This window comes from Tursiops truncatus, chromosome 2 (genome assembly GCF_011762595.2).
Source record: "Tursiops truncatus isolate mTurTru1 chromosome 2, mTurTru1.mat.Y, whole genome shotgun sequence".
NCBI lineage: Eukaryota > Metazoa > Chordata > Mammalia > Artiodactyla > Delphinidae > Tursiops > Tursiops truncatus.
This window is the reverse complement of record NC_047035.1, coordinates 176,246,700-176,253,782: the sequence shown is the minus strand read 5'-3', so window position 1 is coordinate 176,253,782 and position 7,083 is coordinate 176,246,700.

The following is a 7,083-nucleotide window of genomic DNA, read 5'->3' as shown; positions in this document are numbered from 1 at the left end:
CCCTTGCATCACACATTGCGGTCTATAGAGTAATGAAATATTGTTAGTTGGAACTTCAAAATTATCTAGATCCACAAGCATTCTTACAATTTGTATGTAATGTCTGCACTCCAGAAACATATAGCTTAAGCAGATTTTCCACAAGCGCCTCAAACTCATTAAGTTAAAAAAAAGGGGGGGCGGGGGAGGGGGGGAAGTAATCAGACCTTCCCTCGTAATCCCACTGGCCTGGTTTGCATTCACTGTTCACTAGCTCCGTCCGCCTTTAATTCTTCCTGTCACCCAAGCCACAAAGCCCTCAGGATCGCCCTCTCGGCTTCTCTCCCTGACACCACACCCAGTCAACCACAGGGTGCTGCAGTTTCTCCTGAACCATCCATTTCTCTCCATCCCCTCTTGCCCCGCCCAGCATAGGATGCCTTGACCTTCCAACTGGTCTCGGGTCTCTAAACTACTGTATTTACTGTAGCCCGAGGTGTCGTGCTCCACCACTCCTGTGAGGCTGGCCTGCGCCCGCTGGAGGCCCGTTTCCCTCGCGCACCGTCTGAACGCCCTGGTGCCACAGCTCTCAGGCCTCTCGGAACACCCGCGTTGCTGCTCCTCCGCCGCCATGCAGACCCGAGGATGCCCCTGGTTCTCTCCGGATCTCAGGCCTCCCACCTTACAGGCCGGCCGTCCCCTGGGCCTCCGTGTCCAGCAGCAGCCTGGCCACGCCGCCCGCCTCTATCCTCCTTACGCGCCCATCTTCCTAGCGGGGCGGGAACCGTGTCCGCCGAGCCGCCCGGCGTCCCCGGTGGCGGCGGCCTCGCAGGAAGCCAGCGGAGAGGCTCTCAAAGTCCACGACTGTCCTCTGGGCCCCCGGGCAAGGGGCGCTGGTCACACGCAGAAGGGGCCCCCCGTCCCGAGTCCTCTGGCCCCGGCCCTGGGCAGGATGGCACACAGCTGCCAGCCCCTCGCCGTCCACCAAAGAGGAGAACGGAAACCAGGGCGGCCAAGAACGGGCAGGCGGCGCTCGCAGACCCGCGCCGCCGCCAGCTCCGCCTCCGGCGCTGCTGGGTCTCGGCAGGTGCCGCGGAGAGGCCGGAGGGTGGGAGCGGGGGAAGCACCGCAGGCCCGGAGGGCCCCCCCGCACGCTGGACGCCGCTCCCGCCCTCACCCCACTTCCCCCGGCGTCGCCCCGCCCCCCGGAGTCCGGCGGTCGAGGCCCCAGCTTCCCCGGACGGCCGGGCTCCGGCCTCCACCCGCCCCGCCGCTCCCGCCTCTCCGTCCCGGTGCCCTCGCAGCCTCCCTGTGTGACCGCTCACCTCCTCCGTCACCTCCGGGCCGAGGCTCCGTCGGTAGCTTCCCTGTCCGAAACGTCCAGAATGCTTATGTTCTCTGACTGAACTCGGATTTATACGGGCCTAGGAAGAAACTCTCTGATAATAAAAACACAGCAGTCCAAAGGCAGAGGGAACTTAACTTTATGAAAGCTTTATTGCAGAAAAAGGAAGTCAAGACTCCCAATAAAATTTAAGAAAATGTGGACCCTGTGAAATAGGACTGAAATCGGTCCTCAAGCTAAGATTTCCTGAAAAAGCTAAACGGGGTAAGGAAGAATGCTATGAAATACAAGGTTAAATGAAAGATCCGAATTCCTCTCCCGGAATGATATCAAGTTGGTAATATGGAAGACAAGCTTAAAATATTTCTCAAAACGAAGAGAAAAGAAGGAAAAAATATTCTGAGAAAGTAGTTTTAGAGGCCATCTTTGTAAACTTAGTGAAAAGTTTTATATTTTGGTAAATGCAAGATGCAAAATTTATTATAAAAGGGAGGGACCTTGGTTAAATTTTTTTTTTTTTGAAGTTGGATTCTAAGCAAAATGTGAAAGTGTGTCATAGTTTGTGCCAGGAATTCTAAAAACCAATTGTGAATCAGATTCACCTGAGAACAGTTAAACAAACAAACACAAATTCATGAATCCTGTTCTCAGAGATTTTATTGAGTAGGTCTGGGACAGGGCCTGAGAATCTGTATTTTTTTTTTTAAAAAAAAAATGATCTCAGTTCATTTTTGACATAGCTGGTCAGGACCAGAGTTTTAAAACTACTGGTTTCCAGGAAAAGTTGCAGTACTCCACCACCTAGTGGCAACATACCCTAATTGCAGATTCTGTGGGGCAGAGTTTACTCTGTTGAGCAAAAATTAGTAACTGGCTGGAAGTATCTGGAGAAGGAAGAAGAAGGAGCTCATTAAGTGAATTGGACAGGAGAAGGCAAAAGAAACACTAACTTCCATAATGAGTCAGGTTACTGTCAGAAGGGGACTCTCATTTTGGGGAGAAACCCCAAGTCTGCCCCTGCCATAGACCTTCCTCTGTAGGGTCATGCAGCCTCAGGGACTCACGGAATCCTTAAGATATTCAGACCTAAGCGTTGGCAAAGAGATTTTTTCCTTGACTCCCTGAGAAAAATTCTCTAATCACGGTTGGGGGTAACCAAAGGGAATAAATGTAGAAAATAGTGAAAGCAGTGGCAGTCTGTTCGCTTTGCAAAGCAGAGCTTGCGACCCAAAGGTCACAGCCACACGTGGGACCAGAGCATCTCATCCAGCCTTGTTTTGAGACTTCCTTTTCTAGGTGTCAGTCTGAAAATGCTATGTTTAGCAACTACCATTTAGGAGCGGTCCCCTAGATATTAGACCCTGTGATACCAGACCAAGAAAAGCTGAACCCTCTTCTACACCTAACTGGGTCCGCGCTCTTAGTCCCAGTTTCCTTTCTGAGGCTCAAGCTTCTTTCCCAAAGAAGTTGGCCCAGGAATCGCTCCATCTTTCCAGTGAGACTCCGCCTAGCAACGGGGGTGCAATCTAAGCCCTGTAGATTCACCAGGAAAACCATATTAAAACACAACACGAGCCTGTCATTTTCATTCTACAAGATATCCAGATACAGTAAGGCAGAGTTTCCAGAAAGAAGTTTTCACACTTGAGCTGCTGGGGTTTTGCATAGTGTGTGTGTTATGTTTGCTTTTACCACCAGAGCACTGACTTCAACTCCGAGACAAACATGCCAAGGAAAAAGGAGAAAAAGGAGGAAAAGGAGGATGGGCAGACAATTAAAGAAAAGTGAGAACGCGAAAGAGAAGAGTGGCGTCCAGTTAGAGAAACAGCCTGCTGTGTAGGCTCCTTGGGGGCACGACAATGGCAGAAAAGCAAGTGGAATGTAATCCCAGGTTCTTCAGTGCTGTTGCGCTCTGAACTGAGAGGGCAGTGCAGGAAGCCGTCAGCTCCGCTCTGGTTTAATGTGATCAGGAGCCTTCCCTCTGGGGTGAGATGCTAAAATCCACTGGCTCCTCTCTGAAAGGTCTTAATGAGCCAGCTCGAAGCTGAGGCTGTTTCTCCGTTGGCCAACGGCAAAAGTCTGGAAAATTCCAGACACTGGATAAACACACCCTTCCAGTGTATTTGGCTTTGGGGTGCGTGATATATGACGGTGGAGCTTTCAGCAGCAGGTCTCCTTCCTAACGGTGTTTTTCTTAGGCTGACACACAGCCCCCTTGATGCTCCTGTACGTTTGCGGCTCCGGCGGCCACACTGCCTCAGAAGCTCGGCCGCTTCTTGCCACCTTCACCTGCTCATGCGAAAGTTCCTCTGAGGACTCTTAACAAATGTAAGCAGATGTATGCAATAAAACTCTACTTCCTGTGTTCCCTGGGACTATTGGTCATCACTAAGTAAAAGAACTTTAATATTTAATAAATATTTTGGCATATTATTTCTCTCCTGCTGTGGTTATGTGACAAATTCTGTTTTTTGAGAAATCTGAAAATCAACTTTATAAGAACCAGCGTTGGTTCTAACTGAGAATTGCTGGGCTAGACACTCCAGTTACCCAAAAGCAAATTCACTAAGCATCAGTTCACTCGGTGACTACTTTCTTGAATTACTGAGGATTTCCCCCTGATTTCGGTTGTGCCTGGGCTTCTGCGCAGGTCTCCCACCCTACCTACCTCTCTGTCCTTGTCACTGCGGCTTTGAGATGGCTTCCTGTCTTTCCTCCTCCGGCAGAGTTGACCCCTGGCCTGGGCTTCTGCAGGAGCATCTGCCGCTGCCTCTATCGTGGTTTGGAAAGAGGAGAGGTCCGTCTTCTCTGAGCACTGTTTGTCTTGGCTGACCCGTGCCCCGCAGCTGCTCCTGAGGCCCTGCCCTTCCACGGGCCTGGACCTGCCCCTGCTTCTGGCAGTGAAACCGCAGCAAACTAGCGCCCCTGGCTTGAAGGATTTAGGGCTGGGGCACAAGTCAAACTGGTCACCAGCCCACTCGGTGATTTGGAACACCGGCTCCAGTGTTTTGGCCTGGTCCCCAGGGGGCCGGCAGGGCCGAGGCTGTGGCTCTTCGTGGCCACACTCAGGAGGCGGCTGCTCTGGGTGCCTTTCCGTCTCTCGCGCCGCTCACGTGGCTCAGAGGGACAGGAGCCGTGATGGCCTCTGCCCAAAGGTCCTCGCTCCGGTACAGAATTGGGTGAGTGCGTTTTGTCAGATCTTGGCTGGCCTTGGTTGGAATTGTCACACCCGCCTTCCCATGCGGAGGACTCCAGCAGGGAGGGTCACTCAGCCTCAGAAGTGAGCAGAGAGTCTTCAGAGAGGGGGAGGGTGGGAGAGAGGAGTCAGGTGGGGCCTCTCCGGGAGGGAGAGCCAGGACGGGAGAAAGGGCGGAGGGCGATGGAGAGAGAGCCACCAAGACAGAGGCCCCGGGGCTTCAGCTCTGAGTGAAGAGAAGGGCAGAACCCTCCCGGTCCCCACAGAGGGTGAGTGTGGCGGAGGTGGAAGTCCTGAAATGACGTCCTCACGTCTCATTTTAAAGAAGTGTATGTCTTTCTAAAATGTCATGTAAACCATTTTAAAATGCACAGTTGACATTAATTGCGTTCACAATGTTGTACAACCATCACCACCCCAAAAGGCAACTCCGTAACCATTAAGCAGTAAATCCCCATTGCCCTTCCCCCAGCCCCTGGTTAACCTATCATGTGCTTTCTGTCCCCATGAATTCACTTATTCCAGGTCCCTTAAGGGCAAGCAAACAATATTTGTCCATCAGTGTTTGGCTTACGTTACTCAGTGTCTTCAAAGTTCATCCGTGTTGTAGCATGTGTCAGAATTTCACTCCTTTTTACGGCTAAATAATGTTCAATGTCTCTTTTTTAACCATTGAATTTTTCCCACTTTGGATACCTTTGCAAAAAACACAGGGTCCTCGATGAGACGTGTGAAGCCACACGTGTCATCAAAGCCTTTGCCTTAAGAAAAGACACGGGGGCTGGTGGAGAAACAGCTGCTTGGAGCTCAGGCTGGGGAAGAAAAGAGTTGCTGGCTTAGGGAACCCACAGAGGTCTCCGTCAAGAACTGACCACATTTGACCTTTTCCAGTTGGGCAAACTTGCAAGAGTGACCCAGTAAGGAGTTACTAATATGGAGAAGAGATGATTCAGTATCCATTTTAATCTTTGCCTACACCTTAAAGTAAAGAAATGTTCCTGATTTGTGGTTATTTGCAGCACAGTAAATCAAGCAAATGCCATGAGGTGCCAATAAAAATTTTTAAAAATCAGCCTTAAATAGCTAAACTCTCAACAGCAGCTCATAAAGTGACACTTGGCAGCTGTTAGGTAGTTATGGTTAAATTGACAGTCCTTTGGGGAGTTAAGATATCCAAAAGCAGAGGTAGTTAAGACTATAGTGATAAATGGTTGGGCTTGTTGGTTAAAGAGATTTTACAGCACACATTTAAGCTTAACTGCCTGTGAGAAAGTGAACAGGAAGTAGAGGTTATCACTTCTTCATAGCCACTCCGTTCATATTGACCTCAGGGGGTCTTGTGACACACTAGGCAAGGCAAGACCGAGGCTGTTTAAAGGAAGAAATCATTTGCAGGTAGCATGATACTGTCAGGCAGAAAGCGGAGAGTGGGGTGTGGGTAGTGTTGGAGAGTGCTACAAATCTAGCGAAGGTACAAAAAAACTTTACCAAAAAAGTAAAACTGAAATATCAGAACAGGAATTTTTAAGACTACAATAAAGAAAAATAATGAGAATGCAATTTCCCCTGAGGCTTTTGGTAGAAGACGACAGTACAAAGTTATGTTTATTTGACTCCTCTGCCAGGGCGCCCACAAGTACCAACAAGAAGAGCAGAGGGCAAAGTTTCACCTTTGATGAAACGTGGCTTGGACCCAGCCACGGAAGATGAAGACTACGTGTTGTGTGCGGTGACACTTGGACCACACTGAGGGGTAATGTAAGAGTTGATGCATGCCTCTCTACGTCTCAAGCGGGCTGTGGGTTGCTCTAAAAGTAAGTGAAACAAAATGCTAAAATAGCCAATGAATAATCCCTTACTTAGGAAGACAAGGGCTTGAGTCTTAAGCAGGCCACAGGAAAAGGGGTAAATCCCAAGGGGCATTTAGTTTCCTAACTACAAGACTTACTTTCTCCTCTCAAGAAATGGACTAGAAGTGAGACAGGCCTGTAAAAAGAGAGAAAACAATGAGCCAGTTTGCAATTGCTGACCTGGGTCATTTGAACAAAGAAGTAATCTGTGAGTAATATTTCACTATGAGCGTCTTCAATTCCTGCCCCTCCCGGGTAGAGGAGTTATGCCCTCTCTACAGACATGGAGCAGATTCGGTAAAAACAGGAGGAGGGTGTTGCTCTGAACACATACGTGGACTGCAGCTGCCAGGGACCCTGTGTCTGCCCCGTCCCAACAGCTCTTCCTGAACAACGAGTAAATCAAAGCAGAGAACTCAGGAAGGGGGAAGTAGTGTACGAAAGGGCTCATAGTCAGCACTAGACCCATTTCAGTAACCGGCAAAGAGTAGTAATAAGTATAAAAGACAAAAAGTGGGACCTGAATGTTATTCCCCAAAAGGAAAAAAGCAAACATAACGAGCAAAAAGCAAATGAAGAACCTGCATGAAAATAATTTTCCAGGAAAAGTAGAACATGTGTAACAAATATTACTTTACATACTCAAAGGAGCTAAAAAGGAAATACGTCCTGAAAAGTAAGTTCAAAAAGATATAAATGAACACGCAGCAGCA